General features: G+C 34.8%; 1 protein-coding gene across 4 annotated transcripts in view; it reads left to right on the forward strand.

Annotated features, from left to right (window-relative positions):
• Positions 1 to 22517, forward strand: part of LOC124633610 — a 108276-nt gene that overhangs the window by 60285 nt on the left and 25474 nt on the right. The window contains exon 1 of one of the 4 annotated variants that reach the window (XM_047168886.1): positions 5971 to 6241. The exons of the other annotated variants lie outside the window; for them this stretch is intronic. The gene's annotated coding sequence lies outside the window, so the exon portion shown is untranslated. Of the gene's footprint in view, positions 1 to 5970; positions 6242 to 22517 lie in introns of those variants that run through there. 4 annotated transcript variants of the gene reach the window in all.

The raw sequence follows: 22517 nt of genomic DNA on the forward strand, positions 1-22517 counted from the left end.
ACTTATAACATTTATTATCAAACTTTCATACATTATTTTAACAACTATTATTCTATCATTCACTCTCTTTACATCTATCACACTTTCTTTCAAGTTCTTATCTAACACAATGCCTACCCCATTCCTTTTCCCATCACTTCCACAATAATAAAACTTGTATCCTTCCCCAATTTCTCTAGCTTTCGTGCCCTTCCATTTAGTCTCTTGCAAACATGCCACATTTATTCGTCTTCTCTTTAATACATCCGCTAACTCTCTGGCTCTTCCAGTCATCGTTCCTACATTCCAACTTGCATACCTCAATCTTACTTCCCGGACTCGCTTCTTACATTGCACCCGCCCAGGTTGGTGCAAAAACCCTTGTCCACTTCCCACAGGGGCCGGGTGCTGCCCCTGCGCGTCGCCTGAGGGGTACGCCCTAGCCCTATCGCTCATCTCTTCAACATTCGACATATTGCTATATGATTTGGCATTGTGTTTTTACGACCGGCCGCCTGCCTGACGTCAACCCTCTTTGGGAATGCAATTGTTGGTGGTCACTCTCCTACCACCTAAGGATTGGTGTATTTTAGGATACATAAATTAAAATATTAAACATTAAATTAACAAACATTAACAAAAATATCACACTCCAGTCTTTTAAAATCCGGATCTAGTCTCCTCACTGCAACCTCCAGCTCAGAGAGGTCTAGTATGAGTTCCCTCATGTTCTTATTAGGCCCACAGGGGCCCTGGTGGGATGTCATCTGCTAGGCAATCTCTTCTTTTGACGCTTCATCAGCATAGGATTCATTTTCCTCTGTAGCCGCATACACAGTCAATTGGAATAGTTCAAGATTATCTGTCGGCTGAAACGTGATGCTCTTGTTGACATATATATCCGTTCTTCTCTCTACAGTGCAGGTATTTGGTGGCTTAGGCCACATCTTCGGTCCTTATCTTGTAGGCTACCACCCACATTACTGTACCTTAGACCAGCGTTGCACTCATCTTGGTTTTTCTGGTACTCCAGGGTGATCACATCAATGTTGATAAAATCTTCTCAGGTAACAATGATCCAAAGGCAAATATCATTTATTTTATTATTTCACGTTTCGATTTACCAAATTTATAATAATATGAGTCCCTTTATTATGTAAATATAATTAAATAAATTAAATTACAAAAAAATTCAGTTCAGTCATTTTGACAATTTTGACAATTTTGATCGAAAGCAACTCATCCAATGCAATTCAGACGATTAACTGCAATCACATAAAGAAGAACCAGTTCTAACCAATTTAGCAACACACATGCATGACGACAGAAAACATGCAAATCAAGCCTTCAAACCAGTCGTGCCTTATGACCAAAACAAAACATAAACTAACCATGACCACGAGACTTGAAGACAATTACAAAAGCGAAAACATATTACCCGGAGATGCAACCGTATCTTAACGGTTCGTGAAACGCGCTTGACATACTTTTGGGTACGTGAAATTTGGCAAAAGCGTAACCTGCAGATTGTATACTTATATCCTCCACAACTCTTGTGGTAGCTGAGGAAAAGGATAATGTGCTTGATCTATGTGTGGTCTATCATCCTACATCGCAGATTCAGTGTATATACTGTATAATGTTGATTTGCAAAGTGAGCAAGTGTCTCTAATTGTGTAAAGATTTATGCCTGACTTTTGTGTCACGTTTTATTCTTAGTCTAAACTTGGCTTTAAATCTAGTTACTCCTCCCTCAGAGAAGCTACCTCCTTAATTACTAAATCTACTTTCAGTCGACTAAACATTGTCCACATTCTCGTCTCAGACATCAGTTAAACGATAGTGACGAGGCAAAAGGAGCTACTAGTCATCACATTAGTCATCGGAATCGACTTGATGTTTTAACCTTGAAGGACCGACTTTCTCAATGTTTTGTTTGTGGTTTGATCTGTCACTTTTTCTTTACTGTACTCATCGTTCAAATAGCAAGTTCTATTTATATTTAGAACTGTCAGTTCACTGTTCACCCTTTTATTCGTCTTCAAATCTTGCGTAAACGAGCACTTTAAATAATTGCGTATGTTGAATGCAAACTCAGGAGCTTCAATGTGTTGAGACACAAGTGTTGAGAATCTGAGCCATGTCGTGACTCGTGAGTAAATCATACATAGTTAATTTGCTTACCTAATTGGTCTGCTCGAAATAAACACATGTTTGCGGTTACTTCGCCCTAAATGTGTTTTTATTTAACTAAATCAATTTCTTGGTCTGAATGTTCGTTTAATGTGTTGAGATTTGTGGCAATGGTTATTTAAGTTGTGACTTTGAAATAACCGTTTTGATGAGTTTAATTATAGTATTAATGTTTTTGATGTGAAGCGGTAATGTAGATTGAAAGATAATTTTAATAAGGCGTACTTTAGCATAGTCGAAATTCCCTACACTAGAGGCCAAACTGAGACTTATAAAAACTTCGAAACATAAAAGCACAATACAATCATCTCAAAGGGCCACAACTGGTCTTAATCTTACAAAAACAACAACAACCAACTCCTAACGAGTCCCCTCGTCGGCGAAGCAAAGAATTAACAACATAAGGGCATTCACTTCATCAATTGGGTAACATATGTCTGTAGCGTCCAACAGCGCGACAAATTGTCAGCTGACCCTTAACTTCTAAATTGGGAGTTAATAGTTTAATTCTCGGTTTAACAGCATTCCCAATATTTTCTACGGTTCCCCAATCATCGTTTGCGTTTGTTAGTTTTACTGTTTTGTTAACGGGTTTATGGAGATTATTCTAACTGTCAAGGGCATATTATTTGACAGGAATACTGTTACTTTTATGGAAACTGCGTCAATATCCTCTTCAATATCTTCTTCTATCGTCAGGTGACAATGTGCGAAATGAAATTCTTCCTCACGAAACGGTGTCACGGATCACTCAGTTCCTAATTTACCTATGTCCGTCCATGTCGTGCCGGAAGCATGCGCTAAATTACAGACAAAACGGACGCTACTTTTGCCTCTGTATACTTGTTTTCACTTGTACTACTAAACTTACCATCTATAGTAATAGTTTCTTTAACATAGTTTGTATCTTTATTTTTATGAGCACAAAATATAGGTCATCTTTACTTTTTACGATCATGGAATGTCGGTGAAATTTTATCTAACCACTCCAGTGGTTTCATACAGTCACTTAAGTAAATAATAAAATCGATAATGATATGATATCGTAGTTTTAGGAATCCCCTTGCGTTTAGCTGTCTGAAGTCCGGCTGTACTTAATATTATCACTTTCTTCTTCAAGTTTATTATTACTTTATGTCTCTTGTTGAAATTCTGTCTAGTTCAGACACTACACATCAATATAGAAATATCTGTTTGCTCATGTAAGTGGCCGAGATTATTTTGTTTTCATCATGGCTCAAAATTCAAAATCAATACGAGATTCCATTATTTATTATTTCAAGATAGCCTATCTTCATGACCAGTCCCAACAGCTTTATCTTCTCCAAATATTTCCTACAACAGTAAATCAGTTTTTGGTACAAAATTAGTCAGGCATATCAAAAATTTCAATATCATTTGACGGTGTCATATTTTCTATCAGCCTGTACAAATACCAGTCGCCCGCAATCCGACACTTTCGGCGAATATCGCGTGACAATGCTAACATTGGCTTTTTGTTATTATTTGACGAATTTGCTAGACTCATGGTTTTTGATATTGCATTATTTCCGATGTTTGTTTATAATTGTCCATAGTTTAGTTCTCTATATAGGACAAATAGTATTGAAACTTCTTTTTCACTTCCTATGAGGAAAATTACATATTTATGTCGTTTCTTCCTTCCCATAGCATGCCATCAACTTTCAACATCTAAAAATATTTGTTCGTCACACTTCATTATACCGCAATTGACCTTCATTATTTTTTCCTCTATCCCTCATTGATTTATGTAAGTAGGTAACACTCTATTTGACAGGTAATTAAAATCTTATTTGACATGTGAAGGACGGTGGTACTATCTACTCTTGTAGTTTGGTAGTGTACGCTGTACATAGTGATATTATGCAAATGTATTGCAAACTTTTAAACCGCATTTCAGAATTAATCTAGTAGATATACAAGCTATAGTCCAATTCGTGGAAATTCTGAAAAGTATGAATATAAAAGCTGATAATGAACCACATGATAGAAGCAATACGAATATTAGGACATAAATAACAGTGCCAAAATAAATAAGTGAGAACTACATTCTAACCAACTTTTGCAGATATCAATCTGATGAATATTTCTCTCCCAGATAGTCAAAACTAAATAATTAGGAAATCCTCATGCCTAAAATCGATAGCCAATACCAATCTCATGAATAAAACATTATTGTATTGCAATATTCAATCAGAATCTAGCCACAAATGAAATGCTACACATGGTTAATTGCATCATAAGTCATCTTCAATTTCAAAACACAATTTGGAAGTATACTTTGACAACCATTCTTTATTTTTACAAAGTAGTCAGTCATTACAAGCACAATACCCTTTGTTCAAGCATTAGTCTTCATTTACATAATCCTTAAAATGAAAGAACTTGTTTATCTTCTCGTGTATTGCTATTTCAAGATATGTATCAAGATCTTTATGTACTTAAGATGTGATACAATGTTTTCTATAAATAGGTTTGCTATATCTATCACTTGTGAGAAAGACTCTTGTATTCTCATCATTCATAAAACTAACTTGTCTCTTAGAAAAACCATGCTCAGAACTTTAGTCTTTAATGTAAAACGACCAACCCGTTGAATATTATAAATAAGTCTAAATATTGTCCAGATCTTCGAAATTGCTGAAATAGGCTCAAAGAATTTCAGTTCGATGTCCCCGAACATTGTCAAGATAATAATATCGTCCTAATCTCCGAGAGAAACATGCAAGGCTAGAAATCATTAGATAAATCTTACAGCAAGATCTGCTCAGCAACAATGAGAAACTAAAACAAAGTAACACAAGTTTGTTCCAAATAGAAGATACATCCGCCCATAGGATGCCTTAGCATGTGCAATATCCTTCGTTTTGTTCGCAAATGTACCAGAACTTAGATTACGATCCATCGTTAGCATTTCTTAGTACATTGCTTTTATGTTCTCCTGCATTTGAATACTTACCTCTAAGCCCTCGTATTGTGTTTGCAGTAAAGCCAGATTTAGTTCAAGTGTTAGTTATGGTTCTACTGAAGTTAATGATTTCATTTCTTAGATTTGTTTGAGAATTAATGGATGAAGTCGCCACGTATGGCGTGGGTGATTTAAAATATTATTTATTTCTCATGCATTTGAATTTGAAGCATTTGACTTTTATGGAACAAGGAAATTTTATGTAGCTTATAATACGATATTTAAATTAAACGTTCCAAAAGCGTTTCAAATTCTTTTACAATTAGGACGCACGCTAGATGTAAAATATTTCACACTGAATCAGTGTCTTAATGACTACCGCCCGATCACTCCTTTGACTTGGAATGCTTTTCATCTGTGTGTAATTGTGTATCGTAACGGTATTAAAATCGTGACTGGCCGTTAAACTTACGCTAACATCTTGTTTGGCCAAGAATTTTGCTTTAACAAGCCTCATTGTAACTGATTACTAAAGTAAAAAAAAAACAGACTCAAAAACAAATTAAAAGAACATTCGAAGGAAACATAAACGGGTGAACGACAAAAGGTTGAAACAGTAAACAATAAACCGTCCGAGGGACTAGGATCAGCAAAAAGGGCAAAAGACCAGCATACGGAGTTATTGGGCACAACTGCATAGCATAACAACCATTCATAACGGCGAGGAAACGAGACGAAGTGGCGTATAGGAGAAAACGCGCGCATGCCTGAGAGAGCGAGGGAGATTGCATTCCAAATACGAGCGCAAAGTCCGGCGGCCGCAGCCCCGCCGCTCACTGACTCCCGCGCAGCGCTGCGACGCGGCCGCGCGCGCACCTAGCCCGCTCTCGTGACATCTCGCCAACATTTCGACAATTTCGTAACCGAATCGATGATCAGTTCCGGTGATGTCATTATAAATAAAAGTATAGTGTTATGTTCAAGATATCAATGGTGTTCCTATAGTGAAGTGTTTTGTGTATAGAGTGCACCAGACTGTGAAGGAGAAGACGCCGAGGATACTTTCACTGGACTGAAAGTTTTAAAACATTCTTACGGAGAACTTCTTTAAAAGGGACTTGACCTTAACTCGATGAAAAGGTAAATATTGCTGACGTTTGCGATGGGTCCGAAGCGAAACCTGTTACTGACTGATCGATAGATAAACATAACGGTAACTCTGATTCAGATAACATTTTCAAAACTTTTGCAGGTTTTAACGTTACTTTCACACATACTTATAAAAACTAAATTAATATGATCACGTCAGTTTCTAATAAATTCTAATTCAAACAATATTCAACCGATCAACTAAAAGTGAACAAAAACTAGACGGCTAATTATAGCAAAATTGGTATTGTTATTCATGAGAACATTATATTTTCTCCTCTCCGTATCATAATCTCGTTATCTCGCAAAGATATCTCAGTCTCTGCCATCTCCTGCGTGCATAAGATAAAAACATTGGGAAGGCAATATTCCTGACAACGTCACGGAATATTCTTTACAGCGAACATACCTATATACATCCTAATGTCAATTTACAAAAAATATTTTTTGCAAACCAACTATTCAAATCTAAGATAGACTACAAACAGCGATCGCTCGTATCGATAAAGAAGTTAAAGACCTACGGACGCACCCAAATTCGTCGAAACTGGTTTTAGAATTACATCTCAGTTTTATGCCTGACTCTAGACTTGTATATCGTGAGAAAAAACAAGTCGAAAAGGATTCTTTACAACAAAATATTCGATGGATCTGACTAAAGCCTTTGATAGCGTTGCACGTAATGTTTTAGAACTTTCGTGATCAAGTGTACACCGCCAATAGGTCGCAATTAGAATTATCTAACAGTTTATTGGACATAGCGTGATTGCACTCTACGCACGTTCAAACAGTTATTTTCTACTAATAACGTTTGGTTCCTCGTTAAGCACTTTTATTTTCTAAGTGAACGTACTTATTACATTATGTCATTCTTCATAAGAATCAAGTTTTCGTTGTTAGTAACGTTTACGCAAAAAGTTATTCGAGCGAAAAAGTTATTATTAATATTTTTCGACGAATACTTAAAAATTATGATCCATCTCTTATCGCTCTATTCTAGTCTTGGTTGATGAACGTCTATCGCAATATTTGATGATATTATTTTAATAGAAATAACTAAATCATTGCGGGAGGTTACAAATAACTCTAAGTTTTAATCGCTGTCCAAATTAGCACGTGTGACTTTGTTGTTCAAAATAGGATTGAAAACCGGCATGGTAAAATAATAATTTGCTTTTATCCTCTTATGCTTATCTTCCAGTATTCATATTATTGTAACCAATGAATTGTTGACTAACTTCATTAAGTACGTAAATAGATTTTAATTTATCTTTGTTAGGTGCTTTGTGTTCTTCATTGACTCTGCTTAAAATAACATTACATTTGCGAACGTGATTTCAAGCTATGTTAAAACCACATCCTAACAAGTACAGTACTGATTCATTACCATTAATAGCAAATATTTTCCGCGTAACAATAATGCCACTAACGCCAACTTCAAAAGGTCAAACAGCGAGAACTAGTTGTCAGCACAATTCTGACACAGTTTGCAATTCATGGTTCACCTCAAAACTTTCGTTGGGTCCAGAATGACTAAGTTTAAAAGACCATAAGTGGTTTATGAGACTTAGGCTTGTATAGTGTCTGCATGAAGTTCATAAAAGCCATTAATTTTATGCGTTGTATTTTACTCTGCTGTTGTATTTGTGAATCCAGCTTGTTTTTTGAGAGCTTTTGCCTCAAAACCTGTTCATGTTCCTGATAGCATGAATTGATTCCTGTGATTCCTATGTAGGCATTCTTTACGTTTTAGTTCTACTAAAGCATGTTTAGCTAAATCACGTGGTCCCTTTTGACTCATCACCCAATAGTACCATAAACTTTCTTCACCTAAATGTATTTTATCGATGAAACATCGGTAAATGTGTGAACATTGATTACAAGCTGTGAAGTCATACGGGAAGTGGCTCGAGCACTCACATCCGTTCTTACTTTTGATAACTACGCTTCAAACTTTAAAAAGTTCTTGCGATTATTTTAATGTAGATAGCGTTGAAGATTTGTTGTTACGTGTATTGTTATTTTTAATTAACTTATTACCGAATAGGAAGGCATAACTTCTATATAATAGAATTGATTTTGATGATAAGGTTAATAATTGTTTTTGCTTTGTTCCATTAATGGAGTTTGAACGTATTTAATGCTTTTGTTATTATTTTAGAATTGTTTATCACTAAGCACTTTTTGGTTACCATATTATTCTTCATTTCCCTTTTCGGTAGGGTTTGACTCATTTGATGATGAACAAGGAAAGTCTGATTATATTAGTTATTAAATCATCAGTTGCCATAATTAATGAAAATCAAGCTATATTTAAAACAGCAGCTGATTAAATATAGTCCCTTCACTGATCAGTGTAATTATTATCAGTCTGGAGCAATACTATGTCGGTTTTGATATTATTGTCTGGTGACCTTTGCTCTTCAACGGAAATGGAGCTTCGATACAAAAAGATGGGGTGCCCTATTCTTGGAAATAGAATCTTCAAGCTTTGACAAGTGAAATGCTCTGTCACAATGATGGGAGATGCTTTGGATGTGGTATTTTTAGTCAAAATAAATTAAGGGTCATGTTATTTTTCGGGACTTTTGGGACTCCTTCATTGTTTTCCAGAAAAAAGGCTTTAAATCTGTACTAATTTTGTAAAGCTGAACAGTGTGTTTGAACGCGCTATTGTCAGGAACTACTGGACTAATTTGGAATATTCTTTCAGTGTTGGTAGTTGGTACCTACGTCGAAGAAGGCTAAGGGTAACATTTTTCCGGGTGCATAATGTAGTATCTACGGGACGCGGGCCGAAGCTATTCAATGTCCAAATTACTCAACATTCGTTCTGTGGTACAGTGGTTTAGTGATTAGTGGTTAGGTTAGTAATTGATTTGTAAACGTCTAAACAAAGTGCTGAACCGACTTTCACAATGGTCTTGTGAAATTCTGTTTATCAATGAAAGCCTCATTTCCTTCTTATCATTGTGGAATTGCACTATCGGAATGGTTATGAAGTGTGATGCTTCAGATGCACTCGTAATTTAATAGAATTTAAGTAAGACTCTATTTTTTGAAACTGGTATTCCATGAACATGACAGTTAAATTTCCTGGAATTAAAAGAGTCATCATCTCCCGAGCCTTTTCCCAACTATGCTGGGGTCGCTTGGCTTCCAGTCTTTAGGATGTAGCTGTGTACCAGTGTTTTACATAGATACACTGGTACACAGCTACATACTGTTAGAAAGAGAATTAAAAGAGTATCAATGCGAAAAAAAAACTGAGATTATGTTTTACACACAAACTTTTCCTCTTTATTTTATGCACATTCAAGCGCCTCGAAAAAATTTTAATTCACTTAAGAAATCTGCATGAAAATCCATGTAGTTTTTGAATTTATCAAGAACAGACAGACGTAGTACCTATATGACTTTCTTTCATAAAATGTAGTGATAAATTGATAAGGAAGTTATAAGTGAATATTTACATATCCACGTTTGTTATACCTACGTCATAAGAACCTGTTAGTTAAGTAAGTAAGCAAATATTTTCACTGTAACATAATATTTACGAACTTATCAATACAGTTTAAGGTATTTATTTAAGTATTACTTATCGTGACATTACGGGTTGCGCAACTAATGGACGGACAAGAGAAAGCCAGTGCCGTGCCACGCGAATATCGATGAATGATGGGACATCGTTTTTCAAATTTAAATGTGTACGAGTTTTTTTTACTATTGCGTAATTAGGTAAGTGTATAAACGTGGGTAGCGGGTTATTTAATTAATATTGTGTGAGGTATATCAATTATTATTTGTGCGTAGGCGGTGGCTAGGTATTAGGTAATTACAGTTTTACGAGATCATAAATCTTTAAACATATAAAATGGGAAATCTCGCCAGAGTCTTAATTAAACTTCTTATTCCATTTTTTTTTCTTAGAAGTATGTAAGTTAGTGTTACTTCTTATCTTAATAAATTACATTCACACACTTCATAGTTAACTCCGCCTCAAGCAAAAGAGTAAGTGGCACGGAAACAACTAATCGTCTATTATCTTTTACTATTATATTATAATGACGTCTCACTGAAACACAAACCCACATACTCGACCATTAGATTTATGTTATTGATTGCAGCCGGATGCCCATTGTGCGTTGATTTATAAATTAATCGATAGGTTAGTGTCGATAGCTATCGCAGCACTACGGCTTTTCGCTGATCTAATAGTGTTAGTAAGACTGTTAATTCAGATATATTTTATTTTATGGGTTTATTTGCATATTATACAAGGTGTTGATTTGCATTTGTGCCATAGTTCAGGAGTAGGACATACAATACGTAAATAATCGATTGGAATTACAGTAGACAGGAAATAACTAATATGCACTGCTTTTTTTGTCATTGTAATGTCGTGGTATTTCCGAAGTAATCCAATTTTATGAATGAAATTTATGAGTGATCGTTGCGTATGCTTTGTGTTTGCGTTTGTGTGAGGGTGCAGCACGATTTTAACGCCAGTAACATACGCGCCAAGTTTAAATAAGGCTAAATTACATTTACGGAATTCCGAAAAAAAAAATAAAGAAAAAAAATTACGTACCGATTTTTTTATTGATTTGGGTCGAGAATCATTAGCATAATTACCTCCTTGAATATGGCACGGATGCAAATCAACAGCTTGTATGTATGTCAATATTTATTTATTATAATTTCTGTTTTGTCAGTATTTGTGGTCAAGAAAAGGAACAAGTAGGAAAATATTAATAGCATATTGAAGTTACGATTTATTCATTACGTTTAATGAAATACCCGTCCTTTTTCTCTATTTATTAAAAACATTATCCATTAAATTCCTTTCTGATTTCTCACATTTAAAAGGCACTTATTACACTGAAAAAACATTCATAAGAGTCTACAAAGATACTTCCAAAGTTTTTTTTTCTTCTAAAAATCTTCGTGTCAAGTGTGACTGACTCATGTTCTAACCTTAAAGTTTATAAAAAACGGTTAAAGTTCAACCACTTATGGAAGTGTAAACCAGGAAATGTCAGTCATTTATTTCTATGTAACATTAATCTTTCTTCGAGTTAGCGTTAATAATTCTCAAACAAGCTCTTTTGAATTCTCACCACGTGTTTAACCGTTCAACACGTGTTTTACAGTTTTAAGGAAGTTATTCCTTTTTTGGTGTGAAAAAAAGATTTTTTTAGAGAATTTACAGGTCTCGAAATGTGGTTGGGTTTTTGTCATAGTTTTGTACTTCTGTCATTTGTTTTTGAATAAGCCGATTCCCGCGTTTTTGGTCACGTTTTATTTATGTGTTCTGGATAAAACCTTTAGGTACCAAATGCTTTTCTAAGTATTCAAAGTCGTTTCTGTAATCAGTTTAATTGGAATTAGTTTTGGAACATAGGTAAGTATGTATTCATATTCAGTATATTATCGCATTTCTTGGAGTATTCGTTAATTTGTAAGCATTATGATAACCTTACAAATACAAACATGGAAAGGTCATGGTCCACACAAATGACAGATGTTTTGAGTCTCAAAGATCAACGCTTGACTTGTTCTACTGATTAATAATTATAATCCATTAAAAATAACACAAATTATTAACTAACACAAAACAAAGATTCACAATAACCAACAGTTTAAAATAATTACATTATACAGTTTTCCGTAGAATTTTATTTAAAACACAAAGCTATATTTACCTCATTTTATCGTCAAAGAATGGGCACACCACAATTTAGAACACGAAAAATAAATGACAAACGAACCAACACTCCCATTTCCCACATTACATCGGAATCAACAAAAGCGTCAGAAAGCTACATTCCTACCACATCCGTGCTATTGTTGGACCAAACGTTTGTCAATGGTCGCCAACATGGCCCAATTAACACGTACAATATTAAAGCATTTCTAAAGTCCATTGGTCGCCTCACGCATTTCGCAGTAGTGTTTTGTTTATACAGACAAGAAATGTATACTTCAAATGCACAAGTAATCATACAGTTAATTTCAGAAAAGCTAAGTTTACAGACAGCTTTTTCACACGGTCGGTTGACGGTTTCACCCGGATTTTCAATCGTCATTTCGTACCAGCAGTTGTCAATTGTTTACTGTTGTACAAACCGGGCGATGTCTTTCTGTTTTTTCCACTCGGAGAATCCGCTTGGTCGAATGTTTGTCTTTACAACCAACTTGGCCCAATTGGCACGTGCTTTTACCGAGTTGGCGGACCTATTGTCTTCGAGTCGTGAACATCGCACACTTCATAACCTAATATGATTTATTTAGCGATTGTTTTAAAGTTTAAGAACGAAGCATCAGGTTGGTACTTAATAAAAGCCATATGAATAGAACTTCAATCATTTAAAAGGGCCGTAACTTGAAGTACCCTTCATTATTATTACAGCTTCCTTACTTATTCGTGTATGAAGATATTGTGATATAATGCTGAAGTCAAAAGCCCAGTTTAATCGAAATTCGACAATGCCTAGCAACGCTCAATTACCGTATTCATAGTCCAAAAAACGAAACAATCAACTACACTACTAACATAAAAATTATAAAATGCAAAGAAAAAACTAACTCCATTACAATACACGAAATCTCCCACACTATGGATAAGTATCACACATTATGACGTATTACAATTACTTTATTTCTATTTAGAAGACACATACGTCAGTGCCATTAATAATGTTAATTAATGTCCCTCGACAATGCTTGAGCGAAAGCGCCGAGCCGGCCACACGGATGCGCCCGCGCATATGTCCGCCATATTACAATCCTGTCTGGGTTATTGACAAGGATGTTTGTATGTTGTACTATGTTCTGTATGTTCATTATTTTCGATCTGCTGTTCCCTTTATAAACATGTCAAGCAGTCAGTTGGTTTGTAATTAATTCTGAAATCATGTAGGTATTGCATTTTTTATGTACTTTCTATCAAAGTTCCTGAAATAGTTTTCTAAGCGGTTCCTATAGTTTTATACAAAAGTCAAATCTGAAATAGGTACTTCATGATCAACTGTTCTGAAATAAGTCATGGTGATATTATAAAGAAATGCTGCTGGGCACTGCTCTCCTCTCACACTTAGAAGGCTTGAACATTTATAAAAGTGAGCGTTAATAAACGCATATACCTGCTCCGTTCCGTCGTGGGTAAAAATGGAATAGGTACAACAACAATAATTCAATATATTTACGACCTTACCGACGCCGTATTTAACAGAAAAGTCTAATAACCCTAATAATAGAACTTCATAGGTCAATAAAATAGCACTAAATATAATAATTTCGTGCAGCGGAAGCGTAAATCAATAACAACAAACCCCGCATGGCGCATTATAAATGACAAATGCTGGACAAATTATAGAAGTATCACCAGATTATGGCCACAAAACTGTTGAAAAGGACGATGGGCGTTTTGGTACCCTGCCCAACAGTGTTGATTCTAGTACCATTGCGTAGGTCTTGGCAAGCCAAAAAATGTTTACTATGACGACTAGTCCCGATTCCTTGTCCATTTCGCGTGACATCGACTAATAGAATGTATAATGTTCATAAATCATCAACGTAGATGTAGTTCTTAAATCCAACTGTATTGAATAAAAACTGGTAAAGTAACAAAAAAAACAAGAATTTGGCCTTATTACAATGTTTGCCTGCCCACTGCTTTAAAAAAAGTCTGTGTGCAAACCTTTGCTGTTCACGCAGAATATAGCTTATGTATTTGATGAAAGTCTTTCAGTATTTACAATCAATTAATGTTTAATGATTATCGTGTTTTAATAACAGGTTTTTTTTTATTTCATATAATGTGTAGGTACATGGAAGCCAGTATGTTTAAAGATAGTATGTAACTAAAATGATTAGTTGTGTTTTCAGAAATGTTTTGAACTTTTGTCAAATCAGATGACGATTGTGTTTCCGTAGTATGACTCCATAGACTATTACAACCTTTAGATTATAATAGTGTAGTGTGAGTGTATCTCAAACAGTCAGCCTCTTATATTAATTGAATAAAATAAATACTAAGCTCTGCCATTCTCGTCTTTCTTTCTTTCACTTTTCTTTTTCTTTAATAGCAAAACTTACTTACAATAACCTCGCCTGAACTGTCAAAGCCAGAAACACACCAGTCTTTCACAGAATTGAACTGCTGTCAACGCCTAAGATTTCACAAAATTGTACTTCTGTATTTCTTTACACCGTGGTCACGAACTCGCTGATAGCGGGGGTCAGTTAACTCAGCTAATAATAAACTAGTATAGTTATGTGCTATATTTACCATTTACCGATAGGGGAAGCATTTGCTCTTTGAAATTCGAGATACTTCGGAATAATATTTATTTTGTACGCATTGGGGATGATGGAAGTACCCGCAGATGGTTATGTTTGCTTAACTTTCGAAGCATTTTAGCTAGGAATTTGAGGAAGTTAAGCTAGTATTATTGTAAGTACGCTAATTGTTTATCAAGGGTTTCAAAACCACCCATTATTCGGTCGGTCTATTGTTATCGAGAATGAGCCTGTCCATTGCTAGAAATCCGGAATCTGCTCATGTATTGATGATCGCATGGAAAAACAAAAATAATGAACGACCCGGAAATCGAACTCAGAATTCCAAATTCAAACCTTCTGAAAGCCATGAAACAAAACAAGGAAACACTCATAAAAATATCCTACTTCCTACTAATAATCCCTAATATTATAAATGCGAAAGTTCGTCTGTTTGCTACGCTTTCACGCAAAGACGACTTAACTGATCAACACAAAACTTTGTACACATATTTTTGGTACTAGAATGGACATAGGAAACTTTAAATGCGCGCGAAGCCACGGGTATAAGTTTTAAAGCTAGCCTATAAATTAGGAAATCATCATCCTCCGAGCCTTTTTCCCAATCATGTTGGGGTCGGCTTCCAGTCTAACCGGATTCAGCTGAGTACCAGTGCTTTACAAGAAGCGACTGCCTATCTGACCTCCTCAACCCAGTTACCCGGGCAACCCGATACCCCTTGGTTAGACTGGTGACAGACTTACTGGCTTCTGACTACCCGTAACGACTGCCAAGGATGTTCAATGACAGCCGGGACCTACAGTTTAACGTGCCATCCGAAACACAGCCAATAAAAAACAAATATATAAATTAGGAAATAACTTCCTTATATATCTAGATAATCCCAATCAGTGCAAACACCTATTCACTCGTTATCAAACCAAAAGTGACGTTATTACCTTCTATCGATAATCGTCAATTAAACGTTTTATCGATAACAAAGTATGTATGTATGTGTAAGTAAACAAAGCATTATAATGTAAAGGATTTTATAAAAACATTGTTTCAGTCTTTAGTCTGTAGTGTACATTGTAACAACGTGGAGTGATATTGTGTAAAAGTGTAGAAGTGAATTTGTGATTCTTGAATTGAATTATATAATATGTTGAAGGATTTCTTTCAGAAATTAAGTGGGCAGGTAATATTATTTATTTGTAAAAGTATTTTAATTTGTGAAAAGATTTAGGATGTGAAGAGTATGACCTATGAATAATTTTCAGCGATTCCATTATATTTTTTTAATGGCATCTGAATCAGGTGGTTCTGAAAAATACTATCCTTAAAGTTGCTAGCTACAGTGGTTATATTATATGGTCATTCATTTGCTAAGATCAATATATATTCAGAATATCAAATTCCTGATACTGTTGCAAATATCAAATATTAATTGATAATGTATAATTACAGCTACTTAATGTGTCTCGACTTCTGTCTACAGTCTAGACCAGTGGTTCTTAACCGGTGGTCCGCGGACCACTGGTGGTCCCTGGAGGCATTCCAAGTGGTCCGCGAAGCTTAGCTTCGCGACGTTGCTATACGTTATCTAACTTAATTTTTATCTACTTATAATTGCGAGCGGGGGTTTTGGCATGGACGTATAACGGGTGTGTCGTACCTAGTTCACGAAAATATATGTTTGGGCTACAGTTTACGTAATTTTGATTTTGAGTCTTAAAAAATAATTAAAATTTCGCGCTCGCTTCGCTCGCGTATTCAGAAACTGTATGCCCTTATTTTGGCATTTGTCAACAAACAAAAAGTTAAGTACGTTTGGGCTAAATTTTACGAAATTTTTGTTTTAAGTCCGACAAAATTTCGCGCTCGCGTCGCTCGCGTATTCAGCATATTATTTTTGCATTTGTCAAGAAACAAAAAGTTAAGTACGTTTCGGCTACATTTTACGTAATATTTGGTTTAAGTCCGATAAAAATTTCGCGCTCGCTTCGCTCGCGCATTTGGAAACTCCATAGGCAAGGTTTTCTTTATTTGCATTTGCTTACCTACACAACTGCCGACATGCGTTTAGCTTTGAGTAGAACGGACCCAAAAATTCAGTTTTTTTTTTTTTGATAAATAATAAAGAAATTAGTGCTAATTTAGGTAAACCGATGAGGTGGTCCCCGGCAAGACAAACTTTAGTTAAAGTGGTCCCTCATGTCAAAAAGGTTAAGAACCACTGGTCTAGACAATGTCATTTAACAGTCGCTGTGTAACGATCGTCGATTGTTTTACTTTATAAAGCATATTATAGCCACATCTGTTTTCAGTGATATTCCTCATTTATAATTAAGTAATTAACAAGTTATCGGAGTTCCCTTCTGAGTTTCTGAGTTTTTAAAACTGTCATACTACTCAAGCTTAGAAGTTTTCTTGTAAATCACGGAAATGGAACTATTTTTTGTTAGTTTCCGTATTTATTTATCTGTCTCTACAACTAATAAAATATGTATGGGTGTCTCTAACATAGTTTTCAGTACTTATTATTATAGCAACAAAAATAATATACCATTTATGAAAATTTCAGCTGTCTAGCTATGTCGGTTCATAAGATATGAGCCTGATGAAAGCGGAAAATAAAAAAAAAGTTTTTAACAGTGAACTAAATCACAAATCAAGATTGACAAGGCTAGTAACGAATGAGTTGAAAGAATGCCTGATCAATTGACAATGCCTAATAAAATCCCCATGCAAAGTAGTTCAAAGAAAGTGACCACAAAAAAAAACAATGTTCGTATGTACGTGTGTGTGTATCTGTGTATATATGTAAGTAGATCATAATGTGGTATTTAGAGCTATGAATGTCGTTAGTAATTTTTTGTTGGTACGTTTTGAATTTTTAATGGACTGGTAATAAGAAAGTGAAATCTCTTAGTTACTGTGTCGGTTATTAAGGCAAATGTTGACCGACAACAAAAATGTCAGTTTATCTTAAGATAACTTTTCACGGCCAATTTTCAGTGTAAACAAAAGGAGGAGCGGGATGTTTTATGAACTATTTTTACTCAGTCCTTCTTCTTAAAGAATAGTGTCTCCTGAACTAGTGATAAAACTGTTTTATTTCAATTTCACGTACCTACATACCACATCAGAAATATAAAAACCATAAAGTTTTTGGAATTAGGATAAACATAGGGAAAAGACAAAATAATTATGCAATTTCCTCAAATATTTACATACGCTATCAATATCCTTATTTACAAAAAACCTGTACCAATCAATACTATGAATAATATTTGGGTGATTCATTTTATTTTTGGTATTATCCTTATCAGCAATTACCTTTTACTTTTTATTATCGTACGACATAATTATCATTTATATCCGCGCTATTTTTGTCAATATTAATGACAGACATACTTATGCATGCGACAAATATTTTATCATTAGATATATCTTGTTTGCATAATAGGATTTTTGATATGCTCATTGTCATACCTATTTATTCCTCATACTAATGTTAGTTTTCGTCATGAACACAAAAAGGAATTCTTCCGTTTGTTTCTCAAGGCCCCGAAACCACCTTCTTCTTCCGAGCCTTTTCCCAATCATGTTGGGGTCGGCTTCCAGTCTAACCGGATTCAGCTGAGTACCAGTGCTTTACAAGAAGCGACTGCCTATCTGACCCCCTCAACCCAGTTACCCGGGCAACCCGATACCCCTTGGTTAGACTGGTGTCAGACTTACTGGCTTCTGACTACCCGTAACGACTGCCAAGGATGTTCAATGACAGCCGGGACCTACAGTTTAACGTGCCATCCGAAACACAGCCAATGGTGTCTAAGATATACTTAGAAAGTACATACAAACTTAGAAACCACCCCCGAAACCACCGATTTTACAAATTCATGAACTGTTGAAAAGCTACACTATCACGGGGTGACAGGCTATATTTTATCCGGATACAGGAAAAAAAAATTCGACGGGGCTTGGGTGAAACAGCTCCATGTTTCCATTTTAACTTAGTAAAAAAATCACAAACACTAACGTCAAAATTATAACGGATTGGCGCATGACTTAGGACATTTTAGAGGTTGATTGGTACAGTCAGACCACGTGCGGCTAACAAGACCACAATGGACCATACACTCGTCTAGTCTAAGTGCCTTTTATGTGGCATGTGATACATATTTATTTTGACCTGGATTGAAGATCAAAGATCAAAGAGAAGAAACGGTATTAAGAACCTACGAGACATATAGGTTACCTACAAGGTTTTTACGGCTATTAAACTTAACAAGTAATTTGCTCTCTTTTTTTGTAATACAATTGTCCAATTGTATTATATAAGTCTCCAAATTGTTCATAATTTAATCATACAAAAAATAAGTTCTTTAAAAAAAGCCTAAAAATTAATAACTAAACAGCCTTCGATAAACGGGCTACATAATACTGAAATAATTTTCCAAATCGGTCTAGTATTTCTTGAGATAATCGTGTTCAAACAAAAAGAAACAAATTCTTCAACTTTATAATAATAAATAATACAGTTATTTTTTAATACAATACATCCCTATCAACAATTAATCAACTTCTTTCATTCTATTACCTCCATACTCAAGTTTCAATAGATCAGTTGCGCAAGCGCAGACGCCGTTATAGATCATCCAGTGGTTCCGTTAGCACATCCTCTCCCACGATACCAGAGAGTTAACTTATGAAACGGTTACCTCATGTTCAATCATCGTTACAACTGTATAAGTTTAATTGATAAGTACTACTTTTTGTTAACTGTGCTTCAGAGATGAGATTTGTTGGGAAAATTGGTTTGAAACTGTTTTGCTTAGGTTATTGCGATTAATGTACATAAAATGGATTAAAGTATTATAACAAATTCATGAAAAAGCACCGACCAAAATGGAGTGTTTTTGAATTTGCATATTTTTTTACCGAATTTGTTTAAAGTTTAAAGTTATCAATGATCATAAACATATTTATGGAATTTCATGCCTGAAAAGTGGTCTGTTTATGGATTCATATATTTAACAAGATTCAGCTTATAAAGGATTTTTACATTTAAAATTATTAGTCATTAGTCAACTTGATTGTATAACATTTACGGTTGGTTGCACCATTTAACTATAACGATAACTGAACCAAATCATTTTTACTTGTCAAATCACCGATTTAATAAATAGGCGGCAAGTAGACGGCTAGGTATTGTTTTGTTATCATTAAAGTTAAGTAATAAGCTGCATACCAGTTACTTCATTCACATGTGAAACTTTACAATAATAAAAAACATTATAAAATTCCTCCACAGTTCTACAACACTAGTTATGGAATGATTACATTTTCTTTCATTTACATGTCCATCAATAACATGCAATGTTCAATATTTAAATATTTACTTTTTTCTGCACTGCAGTGTAGTACCATGTAATAAGTACTCTCTCATAAGTTGGAATTGTGCCTCACAGCTTTATATGACAAAATTCGAATGACAATTGACAGTCTACATGTCAATAAATTGTCATTCGAATGATTCAAGTTTAAAAACGTGACAAAAAATACAGGAATGAATTTTAAGGAGTGCACAAAAAAAACTGGTGGTACAGAATTATAACAGAACATACCTAATATATCTTCATCATCGGTAAAAAAAAAAATTTCATTCTTTTGCGCACTTGATAAAATTCATTCCAGTATAAATATTTTTTGTTTCTTATGTTTACTGAGCTGTTACTGAAGGAAGTTTACATAATACTAAATTATTCTCATGAAGGTCCAGATAAGTTACAAATCTAGACACACGGCAGTGTGTCCGCCAAGTTCGAGCAAAAAAAAGCGACACACCGGCCGTGGGTTATACACGAACCATTTCGGGCCAAATTCTACCCCGCTATAACTCAAAATCTATTTTATTTACGCATATCAAATTTCTAGTATCTGTTGAGACCCCCTCACTTATCTAAAATACAAAATTTCATTAATATATCTTTTGTAGGTCTTGAGATATTGACGTCAGAAAATCGCTATTTTTACTATACACTCACTGACTGACTGACTGACTCACTCACCAAAAACCTAGACCACTTCCAATGGTCGTATTGACTTGAAATTTGGCATGGAGGTAGGTCTTTATGTCAAGGTAAAGGGAAAAATCTGAAAATGGCCAAGTGTGAGTCAGTTTCAAAATAATGAAGGTGTTTTATACCCGGTGTAAATTTATACCCCTAAGGAACTAAAACGAACTAAATTTATCTATATTTATATAATATATCTTCGAATGGTCGTACCGATCTGAAATTCGTTACAAAGGTTTGTATTTAGTCAAAGTAAAGTAAAAATCTGAAAACGGCCAAGTGTGAGTCGCTTTCGAAAATAACGAATGTGTAACTTTGATCCACGAACATAATATAGGATAACATGTCATGTCAGTTAGTTGGTAAATCTAGTCCATTTAGTTAATCTAGTTCATTTCTTTGTAAGAAGCATAGTGCATATTCAAAAATCTGAAAGATAGTATAAATGAGACATTTCCTTAACTAACTTAATCATAAGAAAAAAATAAAATAAACAACTTTACAAAAATAAATGAAATCCCACCCAAAACAAAAATGTGAAAGGTTGCCAAGTTCGATAATATGGGAATGTTTCGCCTATAAAAGAAGTGAGATCTGAATAAGTACCAAGTTCCATACAAATACCTCAGTTAAAAATAGTTACTTTTTAATGATGTTACTTGGCAAGTTTTAATAGAAAATTGTATACTTGATTCATTCCGTTTAGTAGGTTTATAACAAGGTGTGTGAAAACTTGCCAAGAACCATCATCAAAAAGTAACTATTTTTAACTGAGGTATGTGTATGGAACTTGGTATTTATTCAGATCTCACTTCTTTTATAGGCGAAGCATTCCCATATTATCGAACTTGGCAACCTTTCACGTTTTTGTTTTGGGTGGGTTAATTGTTTACATTACACTTTTTGCTAAACAAAGTACAGTAGTCAACTAAATATACTGCAATACATATAGCTGAGCTTTCATGTTAAGGAAGCCTCATCCATATTGGTTCATCCGTCAAAGAGCTGCGGTGTCACAGACAGACACACTCACAGGCCATTTCTTTTTAAGTACAGAACCCGAAATCATCTCGCACTTAACTAATTCTAAAACAGTATCCTATTTATTCATAGTAACGCCTAAACATTTTATTTTAATCCACCACATCCGTGTCACCTCGTGCCCGGCTGATAAAAACTGCATCACCTTGATACACCGGGTTTTTGTTCCGTGATGTCATCTAGAAGATTAGATATTTGATCTATTATTATTGTTTGTTTGTCAATTTATACGAAAATAGGATTTGTAAATATGGAATCAGCGTAACACTTATTTTTGCGGCAACATAACTACTAAATATAACAAAACTGTATTTTAACCTCATTACAGTATTTTTTTCCCTGTATGCCCTTTTTTTTCACAAGTTAGTGCTTAGACGAATAGGTAGGCAAACGAATGCATTAATTTAATACCTCCAAAAAAAATAACAACATCGCAAGCAATATAACAAAATCATTTAGTATTGCAAAGAAAACCATTATAGATAATCTCACCCTCTTCAAATAACAAAAGCAGAAATATGACCCTCTCAAGATGTATGATTAAACTACCAACTTCATCGTATAATCGCTTCCTTTACAAACGCATTGTATTAAAATGATTACTCAAAAAAACTTCAACCTACAAAACAATGTGCAACAGCTGACAGAATTCACAAGTTTCACAAAAAGTAGGTACCCTTGGCCTTGATAAATCTAAGTTTTTGTGCGCACACGTCACTATCGAAAACAGCTGTAGCGAATGGGATGCGGTTTGCAATTTCATATTGCAAATATTAGGGGAGACATTTGAAGTGGGTTGAGGGTTATATTAACAAGAGGAACTATCAAGTATGTTTGTTATTCAATTAGTGTTTTCAAG

The sequence above is a fragment of the Helicoverpa zea genome, chromosome 10, assembly GCF_022581195.2.
Source record: "Helicoverpa zea isolate HzStark_Cry1AcR chromosome 10, ilHelZeax1.1, whole genome shotgun sequence".
NCBI classification, from domain to species: domain Eukaryota; kingdom Metazoa; phylum Arthropoda; class Insecta; order Lepidoptera; family Noctuidae; genus Helicoverpa; species Helicoverpa zea.